The sequence below is a fragment of the Marmota marmota genome, unplaced genomic scaffold, assembly GCF_001458135.2.
Source record: "Marmota marmota marmota unplaced genomic scaffold, marMar, whole genome shotgun sequence".
Taxonomy (NCBI): Eukaryota; Metazoa; Chordata; class Mammalia; order Rodentia; family Sciuridae; genus Marmota; species Marmota marmota.
The window spans coordinates 19,690,779-19,712,391 of record NW_026000019.1 but is presented as its reverse complement, the minus strand read 5'-3'; the positions used below and the strand labels follow the sequence as shown (position 1 = coordinate 19,712,391).

General features: G+C 46.4%; 1 protein-coding gene across 1 annotated transcript in view; it reads left to right on the top strand.

Moving 5' to 3' along the window:
• The window catches only part of Dnm3 (dynamin 3), a 431,287-nt gene that overhangs the window by 81,337 nt on the left and 328,337 nt on the right, over window positions 1–21,613 (top strand). The window lies entirely within an intron of this gene.

The following is a 21,613-nucleotide window of genomic DNA, read 5'->3' as shown; positions in this document are numbered from 1 at the left end:
AAGAAAACCCCCCCCCCCCGGGGGGGGGGTGACTTCCCACGGAAGCATGTTGGCCTTGTGACATTTCAAGTAGGGTGACCAGAGCTGAGGAAACTGGGACGAGGCTTTGTTACACAAGCTTTCCTGGGAAAGCTAAAAATATGTCTTCAGCAGAGAATTAATGAATCACAGTGGTTTGATGCTAAGCAGTTCTGTCTTAATTAGGGATATTTAACTTATTAATGTCACCACAGTCTTGAGGATAGAGAAGTTCTATTAGAGCAGCTTAAATTGATATTCCCTTTTTAAAAACCACCTGCTCAGCAAGTCAAGATAGGAATCTGAGGCAGTTCCACGGGAGGCACCACAGCGTGACAGCAGCCTCAGCCCCGCGGTTCCAGTGGGGGGCTCGGACCTCTCCTTCTCTTGTGAATCGGTGTAACCGGATGACTGTCATCTCCAGCAGAGAGTGGCCACCGTAAATGTGCTGCCTGCACGGATGCCGCGGCTGATGGACTGCGCAGTGGCACGAACGCTGTGTGCAGCTGCGCTCCTCCAGGGGTGATGAGTGTCCATTTATAAACCTAAGTCTGATCGTTTCTAAAAACATGATTTCCTAAGATAAGACGCAACCTTTCATGGTTACCTAGGACAATGATGGAGTGATTTTTTTCCCCCAGTACCTATTGAGGGGAGGGGCAGGAGAGTCAGATGAACGCGAGCTCCTGTTGCCCCGCAGGAGCTGGCAGGCCAGAGGGGGAGTCAACACTCTAAGAGTCAAACACTGGGGTTCCTACGACATCCATATGCCCACCCAGGCCCTTCCCATGGCCACACACATAACAACCACAGCTGGCTGCCTCTCTGACGGTCTGCGGAGGGGAGAGCAGGGCTGAGGGAGGGTGACGGGCAGCAGGAATGGAGAGTTTTATGTTGAGCTCTGTAGGTCGAATCTCGATGAGTAGAGTTAGCCAGCTCAGGATGTGTGTGCCCGTGTGTGTGAGTGTGGGTGTGCTTGTGTCTCTGTGTTTGGGAGAAGGAGAAAAATGGAAGGGATGGTCCTGGAAGTGAGTTGGGGTAAAAACTTGCAGGTGAGGCACCTGCAGCGTGTGGTTTGTCTGGTGGGTGTGCAGTGGGGGAGGCAAACCCGAGGGCCCAGGAGCCACCCGGGTTGTTGGCACAGTCACCTTCACATGCTGGAGGATGGCTGTGATGGCGGCGGGGAGGACAGGTGGGACAGAGCAAGACCCAGGACGTGACTGCAGGGTGAGTGGTCTCAGGAGAGCGGCACAGCCCCGGTGGAGATTCAGAGGGGAGTCGAAGTTTTCAGAAAGCAAAATCAAGATAAATAAAAAAACCCATCTTATATATTGTTTTTTCATGTTTGTTTCTAGGTACTACATAGTTTCTCTTAAATATCTTAGATTATATTTTTAAATAAGTGTTTTCTAATGAATTCTCAGGGTGGAATATTATATAGCAGTGAAACCTGTGAGCTGTAGCCACAAGCACCAACACACGTGAATCTTACAAGGGAAATGCTGAGCCGTCAGAGCAAGGCTCAGGAGAAGGAGTTCATTTTTATAAAGCTCAGAAAAAAGCAAATGGGGCTGGGGTGTGACTCAGGTGGTGGAGTGCTTGCTTTGCATGCAAAAGGCCCTGGTTCAATTGCCAGCACCACCCCCCAAAAAAAGAAAAAAAAGAGGCAACATAGACAATGTGTCGTGTGGAGATGTGAGTAATAAACCAGCGCTGGAACAGTGGACCAGACTGGTGGCTGGCTACGTGGAAGGGAGGTGAGGGAGAGAACAGAGGAGGAGATATGGGAACCGGTGGGACACACTGGCCATCCCGGTTCTTGTATTTGCAGTGTGCTCCTGGGACCTGATTTCACCATGAGTCATTGGATATGCCGATGTATTTCTTCACATTGTTAAGTATATTAAAAAGAAAATAAAGGAAAACACATATACAAGTGGAAATGAGCCCACGTTACGCCCCAGTTTCTAGCTGGGTTACTCAATTGTGGTGTTGATATTAAAGAGAGAGAACTGGAGGTTTATTTGGGGATGAGGATGAGTTGAGGTGCTTGAAGGGCATCCAAGCAGATGGTGATGAAGTCTGCAACTTGCAGGGAAATCTAGGCTAGATATGCAGATCGGAAAGTCACGAATACACAATTGTCTTTCAAACCTAAAAGTGCACAAAGATCCCCAGGAACGCACACAAATAAAGGAGCAGAGAAGGGAATCTTGGAGAAACGGCACTGAAGTGAAGGAGAGGGACCTATGAGAGGAGGGATGGGTGGACAGGTCGAGGGAAAACCCGGAGCAGCAGCGTGAAGAAGGAGGGTGAACACGGGTTATCGTGTCAGACACAGTTGGGCCATTAGCCAGGCGAGGCTTGGAGTTAGGAGGCTCGTCCTGACCTTCGTGAACTCTCGTCCTGTGCAGTGGGAAAGCAGGACCCCGTCTACAGAGAGCGTAAGGGAATGTTTGTGGAGTGAGTGAGCCGGGGGGGGGGGGAATAGTGCTCCCCAATGACTGTCCTCCTGGTGCATCACAATATGGCGTCGTTTGGAAACGGGCTTTGAAGAGACATCAGGTTAAGATGAGGAATCGCGACCAGGTATGGCTGGGAACGAATGCATTGACAGGTATCCTCATACACAGGGAGATGGGGCACACACACACAGGGAATGCCATGTGACAACCGCAGGACACCAGGAATTGCTGGCAACCACCCGGAGGTGAGAGGACGGCATGGAGCAACTTGTTCCCGGAAGCCTTCAGAGAGCGTGGCCCAGCCGGCCCTTGATTTTGGGCTTCTAGACGCAGAGCTGTGGAAGAACAAACTTTCTGATTTAAGCCACCCAGATTGTGACATTCTGTTAGGCAGACCCAGGGAACAGTGGTGAGTGGCAGCGAGTGTGTGATCAGGTAAAGGGGAGCTCCGCTTCTTGCAGGAAAGCTGAGACGGAGCACATTTCCAGATGCGGGAAGGAGTTGGGGGAATGGAGGTCCTTCATCTTCACAGGATGAAGAGAAAGGAGAAAGTTTGGAGCACGATCCTGGAGGTCCCAAGAGGACAAGGTCTCAAAAGCCCAGTCAGTTTCTTGGCTTTGAAACAGAAATCGTGTACCCTGTGACTGGAAGAGATAAGACTGGAGTGAGACAGTAGTAGGTTTGTAGGAAAGAGAATGGAAAGTTAAGAAAGAGCGTCTTATATGACTTTAATTTTTTTTAAACAGTAAGTTCTGCTGAGGATGAGAGCAGACAGAAAGTTGAGATGGAAGCAGTAGCAAAGGTTTGGAATGGTCATTGAGGATTAGGAAGCTGACCAGAGACCACCTATAATTGACATCTGGTGCCCTGGAATCCCAGATGGGTTTGGAATGGAAACCATTAATTTGTTTGAAAATTGGCTGCACTGATGTGAGCCATCTCTAGATGGCGCTCAGACTCCAGAGTGTTAACAGCAAGAGAAGAGGCTTCTACAGTTGGGGTTTTGTTAGGATGCCATAGAAAGATAATGGTGCTGAGGAGGAGAGATGAAGACGCTGGTGAGAGGATGGGTCACATGACCAGCCACGCTCTCCAGGTCAGCTAGAGAGGCAGAGCTGGAGGGCAGAAGGGAGTGACTTTGAAGAATGCAGTAACCGTGGCAGTCATGAGAAGAGCCAGAAACACTCTTGATCCTTGTGTTCTTGACAGGGTATGGCATTGCTATCTCTGAATATCGTATACACTAGAGCACAATGCAAGATAACAAGTGTTGGCAAGGATGTGGAGAAATTGGAACCCTTGTGTGTTACTAGTGAAAATGTCAAATGTGCCAACTGCCGTGCAAAACCATTGGGCAGTACTTTGAGAAGAACTCAGAATTGCCATATGACACACAAATTCTTTTTCTTGGTATACACTCGAACAAATTGGAAGCAGGGACTCAAATAGATATCTGTATACCTATGTTTATATAAACATTATATACAGTAGCTGAATGGTCGAAACAACCCAAGCATCCGTCCACAGAAGAATGGATTAACAAAATGTGGAATATTCATACAATAGAATATTATTCAGTCATTAAAAGGAATTAGTCCTGACATGGGTACAACGTAGCTGAACCTTAAAATGTTATGCTAAATGATAAAACATGATCTCACTTATGTGAGGTACTAATGATAGTTAGATTCATAGAATGGAAAGTAGAGTCGAGCACCAGGGGTCAGGGAGGGAGAGGATGGTAGTCTGTGTTCAGTAGGTTCAGAGTTTTGTTTGGAATGATGAGAAGGTTCTGAAGATGGATGGGAGTGATGATTTCTATCTTGTCTTGGGCTGTGCTGTGGTCTGAATGTGTCCTCCAAAGTTCACACGTTGGAAGCAGTCCCAATGCAACTATGTTGAGAAGAGGGAACTTAAAGAAGTGATCGGGTCACAGGGATTCTGCCCTCATGAGTAGACTAATGTCATTGGAGGAGGGGGTTCTTGATCTCAAGAGCAGACTTATTAGTCTGTGGGATTCCGTGACAGCAGCGCAGCCCACCAAGGCTGCTATGAAGAAGTACCAACACGAGGTGGCAGAGTTCTTGAGGGGCCAGCTGGGTGAGTTCCTGGCTCAGACTGACGTCGTCATCTTGTTGTGTTCTCACACGGTGGAGAGTGGTGGGGGGTTAGGTTGGGGGAGGGAAGGGAAGAGGGATTCCTTGTTTTTACCAGGTCAGTATCCCATGATGAGGACCCCACCCTCATGTTCTTATCTAACCCTAATTATCTCCCAAAGATCTTGCTTCCTAATATCACATCAAGGGTTTGGGCATCCGTTATGGATTTTTTTGAGGCGAGTGGTTGGACAGAAACATTTATGACAATTACATGCCTTGTACATGTGCTTAATGCCTTGTGCGTGTGCTTAATGTCACACTTAAAAGTGATTGAAATCTCACCTTTCAGAATGGTGATGATCCAAAATACAGTACCAAACGCTGGTAAGAATGGGGACCAGTGAACTCTTGCTCATGGCCGGTGGGAACTCAGGTAGCACAGCCCCTCAGGAGCTGGGGGGGGATTTGGCTTCTTACCTTGTGATACAGCAGTTGTGCTCCTTGGTATCTATCCAGATGAGTTGACAATTACACTCACACAGAAACCTGCACATAAATGTCAACAGCAGTGTCATTCATAATTGCCAAAACCAAAAAAATAACCCAAAATGTCCTGCAGTAGGTGAATGGGTAAGTCACCAGTGGTGCGACCAGACAGCACAGTGTGACTCGGCACAGAAAGGAGATGAGCTGTCGCGCCATGGAGAGCCGTGGAGGAAACGCTAATGCACAGGACTGAGTGACAGAGGGCAAGCTGGCAGGAAAGTCACGTGCTGCATGGTTCCAATGGCCTGGCATTCTGGAAAAGGTGACGCAGTGGAGACAGTGAAGAGACCAGCTGTCACCAGGGGCAGGGGAGAGGGAGGATGCAGAGGCAGAACTCGGGATTCTTAGGACGGTGAAACTATTCTGTGTGATGCCCTAATGGTAGGTGCGTGCCGTCCACCACCCACCTGTCCAAGCACACGGAAGGTACAGCAGCAAGCGTGAACCCTGATGTGGACTGTGGACTCTGGATGCCAGTGACGTGTCACGGTGGGTCCATCACTTGGAGCACGTATAGCACTCTGGCACTGCTTAGTGCCTGTGCTGAGCAGGAGTAGAGGAAATCCCGACTCCCACTGTGTTTCTGTGAACCCTCAAGGTCTCTTAAAATACAATATCACTTCCCTGTGAACTTCCTCATGATCATATGTGACTACACACCAGTGAACTCCATATCCCGTGCGACCACAGGATGGGACCCTAATTAGACTAAGTTACACTCCATGTATGTGTGATACGTCAGAATACTCTCATATATATCTAAAGAATAAATAAAAGTAAATATATTGAAAGTGGTTAAGGGCTGGGGTTGTGGCTCATCCAGCATGTGTGAAGCGCTGGGTTCGACCTTCAGCACCCCATAAAAATAAATAAATAAAGGTATTGTGTCCATCTACAATTAATTTTTTTAAAGTGGTTAAAGTGATACATTTTACTACACACACACACACACACACACACACACATTTTTTATCACAGAGAAAAATCCCTAAAATACTAGAGGGGTTTTTTTTTCAGTTGTCTCCTATCTAGAACATTTGGATTCATGCAGTATACCAAACAACTAAGAATTGTCCTTTGCGTTTTTGAGTGTTCTAGGTACAACCAGTAAGTTGAATGAGCAGGCCTCGAGGGGCAGCAAGGCCTCTGTCCCCTGGGGACCCTACCATGGCACTGTGGGCAGGCAAGCTTGTTGGTACTCTGACTGTGGAAAGCTTTCTCTTCTCACGATACCTTCCGATACCGTCTGTATGTTCCTCACACCAAGCCGTCCTCCAGTTCTCTGTGGACACCAAGTGCTTGTCCTGTGGTTTAATTCAGTGGTGGCACTAGCTATCTGGAATTAGCTGCCAGCCCACAGCTTATGGGCTCCTTCTCATAGAACTGCCCCCGCATCAGATGCCAGTCCCCTGTGGTGGGTCCCAGGTGACCCACGTGCCTGGGTGACTTGGCCACCATTGGGGGTTCATGCAGCCCCTCAGGTTCAGGAATTTGCTGTAACTGTTCGTGGAATTCAGGGAGACACTGGCATTTAATGGCTAGTACAAAAGCTGTTACCAAGAATCAAGATTTACAGCCTGAAGAGGTGTGGAGTCCGACGTCCAGAGGGGTCCCCAGCACGGGCGCTTCTGTCCCTGTGGAGCCAGGTGCACCCTCCCTGCATGTGGATGCATTCACCAAACTGGAAGCCCCTGGAACCCCTTCTGTTACGGTTATTATGGAAATTCTGTGACAGACAGGGTTGATCAAGTTCTGAAGCATTTGGGAGCCCACTACGGGTGCCCTCAGGAGCACTAACTCAGGTGTGCAAGAGAGGGGGGTTATACACACTCCTTACTCCCATGGCTCAGGAAATTCCAAGGATTTTAGAAGCTCCATGTCAGGAACTGTGAGCAGAGACCAAGCACATCTTCTTACTGTGGCGCGCTGAGCACCTGCACTACTCAGTTACTCCCTGTGGAGGGCCTGGGTCTCCCGGGTGGCACTCCTGAACAATGCTCCGATGTGTCTGTTCCCACATGGCTCGGGAACACTCAGGCGCTCTGTCCTTCGCCCCGGTGGTGTGTTCATGTAGGCTGGACAGTCCACTACCACGGGATTGAGCCTTCCCTGCCCGAGTGCACCAAGGGTGTCTCAACTGCAAGATGTCGGTCCTTCTGGAAGGTCTTCACTAAGCTCAAGGATGGACGAGGATGTCTCCCTCCTCTCTGTGTGCAGGGCTTTGGGTGCACTCTTGCTCACGTCCCACACAGGCAATGGAATTTGGGGTTCCCCAGCATGAAGCAGGCTGGCTGCGAGACAAAGCTAAGAGGCAGCAGAGAAAACCACACACAGAAAGTAATTTTAGAAAGCGAGGGCCCGACGGCTCTTCAGCCTTGGGGGTTGACTTCCATACGGGAAAGGGCGCGAGAGCCCGCATTTGCTTTATTTATATGGGGGAACTTCAAAGGCTTCTACAAAATGTTCTTCACCAAATAAGGTCGTAGATGGGCTGTTCAGTTCCCAACAGGTCACACCCCGTCTGGAGCAAGGGGATCAGTCTTCCTCGTGAAGTGAAGACAGAGGTCACGTGCATTGTGCAATCCGTTAAGTGAGAGGAGCCACAAAATAGCTTGCAAAGCCAAACCAACATCTCCTTGGCTCAAGGCTCAGTGAAGACTTCTCAAGTAGCTCAGGGGTGGCTCCTCAAGTGCATGGGTGCTCACTGGTGCTGAGCCTTTCACTGCTCTGCAGTGTTGAGAGGGTCCAGGAGGAGAAGAGGATGGGTTTGGAGGCATTTCCTTTGCTAATTCTGTACGTGGCAGTGGTCTGCTGAAGATCACCTCCTTACTAATGGTTCCATGAGGAGGCCGGTTGGTATGGTGCAGCGACCTGAGCTCTCATATCGCCACCTTTTGGCCTGTGCCTTTATCAAGAAATCACTTATTCTCTTTGATCATCGCTTTCCCTGAAGTGGTTTTGAAAACAGTCATGTCCTTTACAATAGGGCTGGAGGTCCTGGAGCAGAACTATGACCAGCACGTACAGGGAGTGACCAGCAAACCTTTGCTGTTGTCAAGACAAGAACAGGAGCGCAGTATGCAAATGAAGGCGCTTTGCCCGGGCGGAGCCGGAGCCCAGAGCAGTGCCTTAGACGCTTCTCTGCTGTGGCAGCCCCAAGGAGTGTGATTGTGACCACAGAAGCTCAGAGCTTACGTTTTTTGTCCTGACACTACAGATGTTGGTCTCCAGGGATTTTTATAGCAGGAGCGGAGGGAAGTCTGCTCTTGTGTCATGTCTGTTTCCTGAGCTGTACTGAGTTAAAAATGGGAGTAAGTTTATTGTAGTTGACCCCCCCCCCGTTGGAACAAATAAAAGATCACCACTTTGAGGCAAACTTCAAAGAGCACATGCAGGTAGGCTGCTGTCGTGCTGTCTGCACGTGAGCTCGGCTGGTCACAGCTGGCGCTGGTGGCAGTGTCTGTCTTCGTTTGAGTGCATTTGCTTCTCTGCTGCTGGAAAAGCTGTTTCTGTTGCTGTCATAGTAGTTGACTCCAGGCAGGCACTTGTCTAAGGCTCTCTGTACATTGACTCTCCAAAACCTCACAACGGTTCTCTAAGGGAGGTGACCTTATCCTCGTTGCTGTTAGTCTCATTTTACGCAGAGAAACAGGCAAAGTGAAATTACTGTTTACTCGGGATAATAAACACTACCCATCTTTCAGGGTTTCTGTGGGTCTTGGCATGAGATAATGTGTCTGTGAATAAAAGCTTGGTGTATGACAGATTTTAAGTCATTTGAAATCTACTCTAAAGGGTTAAGAGTTAGTAATTATAGAAGTCAGTATGACTTTGGAACTTATATTTGGGCAAAGTCACATGCTTGCATGGAAACAGATGAAACTATCTCTGCTAAGTGCTTATTTTTTTCCTGTATTCTCCTGTCTTCATATTGATGAACTATTGTAAAGCACAAAAGAAATCTTATCTTAAAATAATTTTCTAAACAATCCAGTAATAAACTCAGAATTATTAAAGAGTAATAGAGGTAAGGCTATATCTATTCAAAATTTTACAGATGATACTTTAAGGAAACTTTGACTTTATCAGCTATTTGAGATATTACTAAGGATTCCCATTCTACGCAGAAACTGAGGCACAGAGAAGTCATAGGTTAACTAGAACAATAATAGCTATTTTCTAAAGTTTGGGTGGGTATTGATAGGAGTTAATATGTGTTAATTCATATTCTGACTTATGCCACAAAATATGTCACAAAAAAAGAGTATGCATATAAAATGTTTTTGGATTCCAGTTCGACTGGAAATGTGATAAATGAAAAGACTTTTTGGTAAGAAAAATAGTTACCCTCAAAGTGATCTTTTGGTTGAGAATGAATTTCTATATACATACAGTTTTATCTTATGTAGGTGCTGTATTTTAAAATCAGAGGTATAGTCACATTCCACATTGGGATCACAAGGGCAATATCACATATATGATTTTGTGCCATTCTTCTGACTTTTCACTGGTCATGGTTTGACAGTAGCCATCAATTAGCTTTTCCTTTCTTCCTTCTTCCTTTCTGAAGCTTTGAATCCAGGGCCTCCTACATGTTGGCAAGCACTATACCACCGAGCTATGCCTACGACCCCTAGTTAGCTCTTTAATGCTGATAGAGAATAATCAAGTAGCTGTCATCAGAATTCAGTTTTAATTTTTGTGGAAATCTTTTTCTCATAACAGGTTACAAAATGAAGTGCTTGTCCAATTTCTGTCATTATTTTTAGGTTGATCATTTTAAAACAATAATCTACTGTTTTATATTCTTCCTATGAGAAGAACACTGTGCTAATTATGTATATGCATTATCTCATATAATCTTCAACCTTTATCTCATATAATATTCAGGGTGTGTTTGCTTATATTCCTCTATTAGTGTTTTATGCATTCATTCCCCAGACACATTTTTTAAAGTCAGATATTGCTATTTGCCTGGTTGATTTGTACCCAGTTCCCTTTTGCTATTTCTTTTCGGTGCTTTTGTTAATCTCTTGTTTGTAGTTTAAATGCTCTGTCTTCTTGGATTTCCCCTAATTCTGTGTGTCCTCCTAAATCTCAGATTCTTCCCTTTCCATAAATCCCTTACAGTTCACCCCAACCCGAAATGACTTTTCCCTTTGAGAAATTCACTTGGAACCCAGGTGCATGATTCAACTGTCAGTTACTCATGACAGTGTTTTCTATCCTGAAATCTTATGTAAGAATTTTGCTTAATTTTCACAAGTTTATCTACTCCAACTTGGGTAAGTTCTTCAAGACTGAAATAAAGCATAGCCCATCTATCTCTCTGGTAGTAGTTCCTTGGTAATAGATTTGCATATGGCCAGAAAACTTGACTTGTCTTTTAAGAGGATGCTTGAGATCACAGAATGGAGACTGGTCTGGGCCCTGTGCCCTACAATGTGTGATTGAAGGATTGCTCACCAAGGAAAGAGGAGACCTTATCACAAAAGCCAGGACAGGTTTGGGAAGACTGACAAGGAGATAGTTTTGTGGCATTAAGCTTTTTACTAAAATGAGGTCCAGAGAGAGGTGGTATGTGAGAGCCTTGTCCTGAGCTAGTCGCTATAGCTGATTAGACCTGCAGGGGATGTGAAGGCTCATGAAAAGATACTAAGAACGACCTCTTAAAGGAAGGCCTCGGAAAATTACGTTGTTTCATGTGGCACAAATAAAAAAACAGGGAGTTGAGAAACACCAGAGGAGCTTTTATGACCTCAGAGTCTCTGAAAACAGGAAAAAGTAGTTCAGCTTTAAATTGGAATCAGTGATTCACCTACTTATCCTCTCGGTCCTTCCCAGATCCCTAGGAAATGGGGAGTCGCTGTAGAAGATTCAGTCCAACTGTGAACATGACAGCACTGCCAACAAGACCCGTGCACACAGCTGCCGTGCTGTGGAATGTGTCTCGCGTTATATGAATATTTTGGATCATGCTACTCAGGCTCCTGGGTTTTGATTTCCTTATCTATAAAATGAGAGCATTGGCTTTGATAGAGACTTAGACCTGTTTCTGCCTATAAATCACAGAAGTAGTATGTTCACGAGGCCCTAAAAAAAAAAAAAAAAGAGAGCAGAAAAGTGTTACTCACAGAGGAGTGATCAAAGAAGGTTCTTTAGTGGAAATGGTATTTGAGTGGGCCCTTGTTAGGTTATGTTATGATAGGCACAGATTGTAATCGTGATAATGATATGTTCCTGCAGGAAAGTCCGTGGAGTAGAATTTTATCTATGGATACCCTGAAATTGTTTACAAAACTCTCTTAAGTTTGTACATTTTCTTGGGGAGGAGTTCCACCGCCTTACCTCGGTGGCCCATGACCTAGGCACATGGGTCATGGTCCAGAGTTCGGAAGCAGCCATGATCCTGCACCTGGGAAACGTCCCTGTCTGGGGAAGGAGTGGCAGGTAGAAGGTAGAACAGGGAGAAGGGAAGTTGTGAGGAGCTGGGAATTCAGAGCCCTAGGCAGGCAGAGCTTGAAGGAGTGGGAAGCATGGCGTGGGAGCCGACCTGTCTGGATCGGAACCCTGGGTGCCCTCCCCTCCTCGTGTGATTTCAGGCATTTTATTTCTTCTCTCTGGACCTAAGGCCTTGGCTATCTAGATTGCTCCATGTTCATTTAAACTTTCTTTCTCTTTTCTTTTCTTTTTTTAAATTAGGGGTTAACTGTGCTAAGTGTCCCCTTTCATTTATTGTTTGGTGTGACACCAATTCCCCAGGCCCACTTGACTGGTCGCTGGGATGACTGGTGGCTGGAGACGACATGGCCGACCTCTGGTCCTCACAGCAGCCATGAGAAACCCGCCATTCTGCAAAGGAGGGACCGCGTGTGGGGAAGGGGAGTGACCTCCCGAGTCCTGTGAGGAGGAAGGGAGAGCCTCCAACGCAGGCCCGACTGCACACAGGATGGGACAGGGTGTGGTGGACTGTGCCAGCATCAACCAGGGAAACCCACTGTCCTTGAAGGGGGGACTTGAACAGGACTGGTGCATGGGGAGAGGGGGGTGATGCAGGTCTTTCTAAGGGCTCTTCCCGACCTTACTTGGCTCTGAGAGGGGTCGTTAAATAACAGGGTATCTTCAGATCAGGGGTTCGCACCGTGACACCTGCAGATGCCCGAGTGGGAGCCTCATTGTCACTGAGGCCACATTTTTCCTTGTGATGCATAAGACACTCGTTTTTTTTAAGCAAGGTGATTTTTACTCCTCATATAGTTTCCACTGATGGTTCTTTTTCCAATTCCCATGATTTCCTCTATTTCACAAAGTTAATTGATTACTTTCTACATTCGAGTCCCTTTAAAGGAGATGAGTGTCCTTATGAGAGTTTTCTATTAATTGGGCTTCTGTTAAGAAAATTGGGGCTGGGGCTCAGTGGTAGAGAGCTTGCCTAGCACGTATGAGGCACTGGGTTTGATCCTCAGCACCACATAAAAATAAAATAAAGGCATGCTGTCCATCTACAACTGAAAAAAAAAGAAGAAGAGGAGGAAGAAAAATTGGTGACTATTAGCTATGGGCTAATTTACCTGCAAATTGAGATAATAAACAATACTGAGTTTCAGATCACAAGTATTTTCTTTTATTAGATACCTTTCTATAGATTTTTCTAAGTGTGGGATATTCTTACAAGATTCCCTTAGAATAAAAAAAGAAAAAGTCGGGCTGGGATGTGGCTCAAGCGGTAGCGCGCTTGCCTGGCATGCGTGCGGCCCGGGTTCGATCCTCAGCACCACATACAAAGATGTTGTGTCCGCTGATAAACTAAAAAATAAATATTAAAATTCTAAAAAAAAAAATAAATAAATAAATAAATAAATAAATAAATAAATCTACAATTAATTTTAAAAAAAAAGTCACTTAAGGGATACCTTAACAATTTTATTTATCTCCACTAATTGGGACAATACTTAGTTCTATTTTTTTCCTTTTTAAAGCTTTTTCTGATATAGGCTGACTCCGTTGTCTGAGTCGGGATGATTCTTGCCACTTATGAAACAAATGCGATTTGTCTGAGGAAGTTGCTTTGCATTTTAGCTTTTCACAATCAGTTGTGACTATTGTGCTTAAGAATTTATATGATATTTACAAGATAAAATGTTTGCTTCCACTTTACATTTTAAAAGTATGTTCTCTCTTTACCAAGTCGTGCCACACTGACTGGTTGGATGGTGCCTGGCAATCCCTGGTTGATGACGATCATTTTTGTAAGCCTCAGCAACACTGACATGATTGCTCTTTGGGACAGAGTTTGGAGGACTCATAAGGATCTTCACTTTTTGTTAAAGTCTGATATGTTAATCGGAGCAGGCATTCATAAAGAAATGCTTATACTTTAGCCTCACTGTGCTGTGTGTGTAACCTTGGGCCAGAGGAAGAGACTTCTTCCAAATGATACTACAGAGAATGCTGTAGATAAAGATTCAAAAATACACTTGTTTTGTAGAAATTGACAAGATGATTCTAAAATTCACATGGAAATGCAAAGGACCCAGAATACCAAAACAACTTTGATAAATAACAGCAAAGTTGGAAAATGAACACTACCTGATTTCACAACTAATAAAGCAATAGTAATCAAAGACATTGGCATAAACGTTAAGTAGATTCATGGAACAGAACAGTTAACCAATGGACCTATACATTTCTAGACAGGTGATCGCAACAAGGGTGGAAAGGTGATTCGGGGAAAATGCTAGACTTTTCAACAAATGGTCCAGAGAAAGTGTAGATGTAAATACGAACATGAGCTTCCATTTATACCTCCCACCGGATGCAAAAATTAAGTTGGTTTTATTTCCAGCTCATAACAACTTCTAGGAAGTCATCATGAAGACATCTGAGGAGGTTAGCAAATATGCCGAAGATCTCTAAATATTTAGGTGAAATGGTGGCGGCAATTTGTACATTGAAGTGCATACTCATGATTTTTTTTTTTTTTTTGGTCAAGAAGTTGAGATAGTCTAATATATCCACCAATGCATATTGTAGCTGTTTTCCTTGAAAATAGTTTTTGGTTAATATTTATATACATGTAGTTCTGATATGATTACTACTTGAGTCTCATTTTGGAATTTCATTCATGTCTTAGGGTTAGTGGGGAAATAATGGTTTTCTACTGTATTTCTGTATTGAAATCCAGTTGAATTTTCATGACAAAATCCTGTTTCACTTTTAATTACTCTATACGATTTTGCTTGGCAGATCACTTTATTTTTTGTATTATTGAAACAAGGAATGACATTGAGTCACTTGCTGCTTCTGAATTTGTACATTTGCTTATTCTTAAGTAGCCCTGTAATAACTTGTTGGGAGCCTCTTTTTGGTATTTTCTGCTTCTAAACTTAGGAAGAAGAAAAGGAGCCATGGGGAGCTAAGGGGGATATTGCCGAGTCTGGGACCCAGTGCTCATGATGAGTTTTAGGACCTTGGCCTTACTTGGGCCTTTCCCACATGTTATTTTAGACTTAGACCAAATACGGGGTTACCGGATTTCTCAACCTAGAGTAAAATAACAAGCTATGTGTTAGAATGGAAGTAACACTTAAAAAACTGAAATATCGCCCATGGCAAGAAGAGATAGCTATAACCTGGACAGCAAGGGACGAGAGATGAGGGGCAAAGTAGCATAAAATAAGCACGTAAAATGAGTTTTAGACAAAAAAAATCAATCTATGGCAAAAGTAATTGCAATACTACATGTTGAAAGCATGTCTGGAAGGTTTTCAAGGACAGGAGCCTAATACAGGCTGGGTTTCTGTGGGTTCAGTGGTCAGCTCTATTTCGCCCCCTTTCAGCAGCATTCCCAACCTTATCCTGCCTTGAAGTTTACTCCATTCTTTAGGTGCATGCTGCCAAGTTTCCTTCTCTGTCTGGTCCCTCTTGGGTCTCCTTTGCCGAAGCATTGTCTCCTACCTGGCCTCAAGGTGGCACCTGCCCAGGGGTCCTCCTGAGGTCATTTCGTACTCCCCCTTGGACCATCTCTCGCAAACCCTGGTTTCGGTTACAACCTGGTTCCCACGGCCCCCGTGTCTGTAGGCCCTGGGCTGAACGCCAGGCCCATCCTTGTGACTGCGTGGAAGTCCACTCAAACATTTCAAGATGCCTGCACTGGCCAATTTTAAGAAATATATCAGACATTCAAGTGCAAGTGCCAAGCATTAGAATTAGATGTAGACCTGTCTGGAGTGCAGATGAGGGATGAATGCCTGAGACGTGGATTTGAGGATATTTTAAAAAAATTTAAGGTCATGAGATCACCTAGGGTGAGGATAGCGATGACAAAGAATAGAAGAAGTTCTGGGGGCAGCCTGGGGTCCCTGTGCTTGGCAGTGTGGAAGATGAGGTGTAGTGGGTGAAGGACACGGACAAGGAGCCGTCAGGGAAGGAGGAGGAAAGACAGGAACGTGGAGAATGTCTCAAGGAAGAGGAGGAAGATCTTGTTGGATGCGGCTTAGAACAACTCTCTAGTTTGTGATTTGGGGCCAACTGCTTGGCACTTATTTGGTTTCTGTATGTGGAATGTAGTTTACCTTTTGTTTTTACATGGATACCGAGAACCTGAAATACAGTTGATTTTTGTTGTCGGCTTTAAGCTCCTTTGGAAAAATATAGAACTTAACTGAGCTGGAGGGTATAACCTGCCCGTGATCTGAGTGTTTCACTCCGACTCCAGGACAGCCAGCCCTCAGAGCACTGAGGCCCCTTTTAGCAGAGCTGTCAAGGCACGTTGATATTAATTCCTCTTGATCCTGAGCACCTTGCAGCTGGCTTTGTATCTTGGGAGAAAAGCTTCGCCTTCTCATCTTGACTGAGTCCTGCATCTTGGTCTTCTGCCCCACACCATCTGGGCTCCATTTCCTCCTCTGCCTCTGAGAGTGCTGAAGCTGGACCTCAAACCCAAGTCTCTGTGTCTGCTCCCTGATGGAAAGCTGGCCCCCTCTTTACCCACCCTAGCCCATTGCCTCCAGCATCTGCTGAGACCTCTGCCTTTCCCCCACCGAGGGACTCTGAGATGTTTTGCTTTTTTTTAAAATTATGTATTCATTCTAATTTGTTATCCATGATGGCAGAAGGCATTTCACTTCATATTACACATACAGAGCACAATTTTTCAAGTCACTGGTTGTACACAAAGTATTTTCACACCATTCGTGTCTTCATACATGGACTTAGGGTAATGATGTCTAACTCATTCACCATCTTTCCTACCCCCTTGCCCTCTCCTTTCCCCTCCCTCCCCTTTGCCCTATCTAAAGTTCCTCCATTTTGCTTTTTGATTTATTTTTTCCCTGTTTTGCTAGACTTTCCCTGACTGCCTTAACAATACATTTGAGTCCTGTTCATTTCTGGGTCCTGTATAAATTCATATCTAACTAAACCACCACTCTAGGATCTTGCCTTCAATTTGGAATTACTTCAAGCCTAGATGGAAGCGATGCTTTTTAAACTGGCATTACTCGATGGTATATGCAAAGTAGATTGCTTAAAGAAGAAAGAGACCTACAGATGTTCTGCACTCTAAATATCCTAGGCATTGGAGAAACACAGAAGTATGAAATGTAGCCCTCTGGCTTTGAGGAAATCTGTTAAATATAGACACGTGAAGCAGGTTCAGCTGGTTGCATCGAAAACTGTTCCTGGCTTCTGTGATCCTTGTGCCTGTTTTCACTGGAATCCTGTGTCCACAAAATATCACTATTGAGACATTTTAGAACAAGACTCCAGCTAAACTATCGAGGACCACAGACCTTCGGAAAGATTGACAAAGAGCTATGGGCTAGTGTTCCATAATTCTTGCTTTCTACTTGACCTCAATTACTTGAAACATATGCATCTTTTCCCCATGGAAGGGGCATATTGGAAATATGTAAATTCTTATGGTCATGCTGTGCTTTTCACAGATGATTGGACGGTTGCCCAGGCATATGCCATCTCATCCTTCCCCCCAACAATTTGTCATTTGTTTAACCTAGCATGATTTGTTTTTCATGACCAGTAGAAATGACAGTGCGAAAATGTTTTACAGGGAAATGCAAGTTCTGTTATCTTAATATTCTTTTCCCCCAATCACTGTTTAATATAAAAACGTATCTTAACCTTTGCTTCAAATGTAGGTTATTTTTTAACATTGAGAAAACAGGAAAGATATTTTAAACTAGGAGTTTTTATTTTGTGAAACTAAAAACACACATGAATGTCAGCGAGACAGGTCATACTGCCAGGAAGTGGAGTTTCCTGGATTCCTTGTTGGGGTCCGATGCTTGCGTCTATGCACAGGTAACCTTGGTCCCCAATGGGAGCTCGTGGCTAGGAGCTTGAATGCGCTCTCTGTCCCGATTGATCCTAGGCTAGAGCCTGGCTTTGAGGAAGAGGTGGTTTCATGGAACAGCATTTGGAATGAAAGGAACACTGAGAACATGTCAAGAGCTCCTGTCATGGGAAATTATTTCTCAAAATCCCTAGGTGAGCTCTGTAGGGCTTCAGGCATATTACTTCACCACAGTACGAAAGTCTCAGAAGATGCAGATCCTGCCTCTAGGCAGCTTGGCTTGGATGCCTGGACTCAGGCAGTGCCGCTGTCTCAGATGTGAGTGTGGTCAGAAACCCATGGATTCATGGTGGTTCTTTCCAAGTCTCTCACCTATACCATACCACCGGGAGGCGAAGATGTGATCTTTTGAACTTAGCCTCACTAACAAGGGCTTATTCAGGATTGTGTGATGTAAGCTAATTGATGATCCTTTTCAGCAACTGTGGTCCACTGTATGAAAACAGCAATGCCACCTGTGTTATCCACCTGTTCACATCTGTTCTCGAGGTTACAGATGTGCAGCCCACAGCAGGACCAAAGGGCTGACCTGTGGCCAGTATAATCCTGTGGCTATGAATTGCAGTTATGGGTGTCGTGTTTTTGTAAGAAGAAGGATGTCTGGCCTGACGATCATCACTATGCTGTTAGAGAGACCGGGGGCGGGGGGGGGGCGCACAGACCTGTAAGGCTCTGGGGTGGGTACAGGATAGATCCTAGGGAGCCCCTCTCTGTCTCTGACAATGCAAGTCATCTGGTCTTCCTGAATATTCCATCCTGTAGCATCAATTCCTTGGCCCCCTAAGAAAAAGCACATTGTGGTCCCTTCCCCGTGAGTTTGCCTGATGTGCCGGGCAGGTCTGTGTCCCAGCAGTGGAAATAAATTAAACCCAAGTTGATATCCCTGCTGTGGCAACTCTTGGGTCACTCACTTAGGGTCACTCTGTGACTGGGGATTGAGCCCAGGGTGCTTTACCACTGAGCTACATTGCCAGCCCCCTTTGTAAGGCATTTTAAAGACAGGGTATTGAGACAGGGTGCTGCCAAGTTGACCAGGCTTGCCTTGAACTTGCTCCTCCGGCCTCGGGGTCCCCGGGAGCATTTTCATGTTTTACACGGTGGGGACATACACAGAAGTGCTCTCAAGGTATTAAGGGACTTCAGACAAACCTGCTAAACCCCCTGTCCCTGGTGGCCCCCCCACACTCTGCCCCCCTCCGCCCTGTTTGTCACATCCCCTCTTGCTGTTCTGCCCCCTGCCACTCCTGTGGGTGCTCCTGCTCATTTTCTTCCTCTCGGGCCTCCCAATCCCTGCTCCCCAGGCCCTCCCTCTGCTCTGCGCCCCGGATCCTTCTCATCAGCAGGGGAACCTGCCACCTCCCTGACCTGCACCCCTCTCCCGCTGCCCGCCTCCTCTTTCCCCTCCTGTACGATGGGACCCCTCAGAAGGCTTGTCCACAACCAGACTGGCTCCCCTCTCCTCACCACCTTTGCCACCTGTCTCAGTCTGGCTCTCCCCGACTCCAGTGCAGCTGCCGGCCCCTCAGGTCACTGGGCTCCGATCCATCCTCAGACCTCTTGGGCCACCCCCTCCTGGGCTCTGAACCTGTCTGGTCTTCTGCCTCTGTACCCAGGGCCCTCTGCCCTGAGCCTGCCCCATCTAACTCTCACAATCATGGGGATTTCAGATCATCTCGGCGGTTTCTCTGGCTTGGACTCCTCCCTGGGTGAAAGGCTCGGGTCAAGCCCACCCGCACTTTTGGGCCCCTTTGTGCAGGCACTTGGCTGCCACCTTCTGGGAGGTTTTCAGAGCGAACAGACAGCTTTCAGATGACACTGAACTGAGGTGTCGGCCGCAGCGTGCAGTCCTCAGTGTGAGCAGCCCGGGGTCCTCCACTGGGCGTCACAAGCACTATGGTGCCCAACCCAACCCCTGTTCCCAGCCCCCATCCCATCCTGCCCCAGTTTTATTTCAGGTTTCTTCTGTTTAATGAAGTGTCAGACTCCTTAAATTTATTTATCCTTGGCGCCTCTCTCCCACACTCCAGTTTGAATCCATCACAAACCCTGTGTTTTTTTTCCTTCAAAATACATTAGAATCTGGGAGCTGGGAATATAGCTCAGGGGTAGGGTAGAGCGCTTGCCTCGCCTGTGCGAGGCCCTGGGTTCCGTCCCCAGCACCGCAAGTGAACAAACACGGTAGCTCAGTGTGGCCACCGGGTACAAGTCCCCTCACCTCCTGCCCAGATGATTCCCATGTCAGTTTTCCTCCCCTCTCCATTGCCTGTCCCCAACACAGTAGCCAGGATTATGCATTGCTGGTGGTCTGGGCCCCCTCTCCAGCCACGTCGGTGGTCTTGCTCTTCCTTCGCGTGTGCGTGGGTGCCCAGCTTGGCTGCAGTGACAGTGAGCACAGCTCCCTCCTTCCCTTCCCTCTGCTCAGCTGTCACTTCAGCGCATCAGAGATGCCTTCAGCAAACTAATGAGACCACCCTCCCCCAGCATCTGACCCCCGTTCTACCGTCTCCATCACCCTGTGATGGGCATACACGGCTTACTGTTTCACCTCATTAGAGCTTAATCTTGTGAGGCTAGGGACTTCTTTCTTTCCCTCAATTACATCCCAATTTTTGAAACAGTCCTTGACAAATGGTGAGGTCTCAATAAATACCAGTAGAATACCAGATGGATACAGGCATCCCTGAATCTTGTCTAGGGAACCCTGTCCTTGAAAAGACCCAAAGGTTTGAAATGGTCCTGCATAGTTACAAGCTGTCAGTTCCACCGTGGAAGCATATCCTGGAGCCTAGGAGCTAAATTAAATCTGTGTGAAGATTGTGTTGATGTTTCAACCTTCAGGAAGGACATTGTCTCCTACAGGAAAAGCAACCAGGCGCCATCTAGTGGTAGCAGAAGCCCACATTGGTGTTCCTGGAATGTACCGAGGACACTTGAAGACCAGCCTGTCCAGGAGCTGGTGCTTGGAGACAGCAGCGGTTATGAGAGCCCAAGTCCATCAGAGGAAGGAGCGCAGGAGACTTAGCTTGCTGTTTTCCAAAAAGGGGCACAGGTCATCATGGGGACAAACTAAGATGGAAATGTCCATGTCCACGCATGCTGGCAGGAAAGGCAGAAGTCGGCCTTAGGCCTGCTGTTCTAAACTTGGAAAAGCGTGGTCGTTTCAGTACTTCAGTGAAGTAAAGCGGAAACTCATAGGTCCACCTTGGGGGCCTGTGACCTTTCCAGTCCCCAGCAGCCACGTGGAGACCTGAGTGGTGACCGGGTGAGCAAGCGAAGGTGGGGAGAAGGTCCATGAGGAGATGAACTCGGGTGCCCAGGTGTAGGTTGGGCAGAAGACTGAGCAGTACCAGAGGGCGACAGCTGGGGGTGTAAGAGGAGAAAGCAGATCTCACACCAACATGGAGCGTTTCCCAAGGAGAGTTCCCCACCGGGGACAGATGGCAGCAGACAGAGGCTGGATGCCGACCTGCCAGGGTTTGTGGGGGTTACTGGCACCCTCGAGTTCTCTCCAAGACTTGCCTGTCTCCCCTCGGCTCAGTACACCTCTGCCCTTCACTTCCCCTTGGCCCTGGAGGCTCATACCACCTTCCTGTCCCCACCTTTCCTGTCTTTTAAGTGCAGATTAGTGCTTATTTCATGCTGCCTGGGTTAACTTTTCCCCCTGTGAAACATCTGCAGTGCCTCAGTTAATGCTGAGCTCCTTGAAGACAGGGCTGCCTCTCGGGCCTGCCCCCCTATTGGCCTTGCCATCGAACATCTTCATGGGTGGAGACCGTTTTTTGGTGGGGAAGGTACAAAGGCCACTGAGAGTGACTTCAGCTGACATCTTGGCCCAAGAGTTTGGTGTAGCAGTTCTTCACCTGGATACGAGAGGAACCAAAATATCTGTTGAACTTTGTTCCCTTGTCAAAACTGTAATCTTTTTTTAAAAAAATCTAATAGTAACTAGATTCCCCTATTTGAGTTGTGTTGTTTTTCACTTACCTGATATCTCAGGAAATTGGTCTGGAAACTGATAGTATGAGAGTTGAAATTTTTAAAAAGTAGTTTTCTATTAGTTATTTTAGGGTTTGTCCTTCTCGATATCTGATTTCTTAATTTGGTGCTGGTTT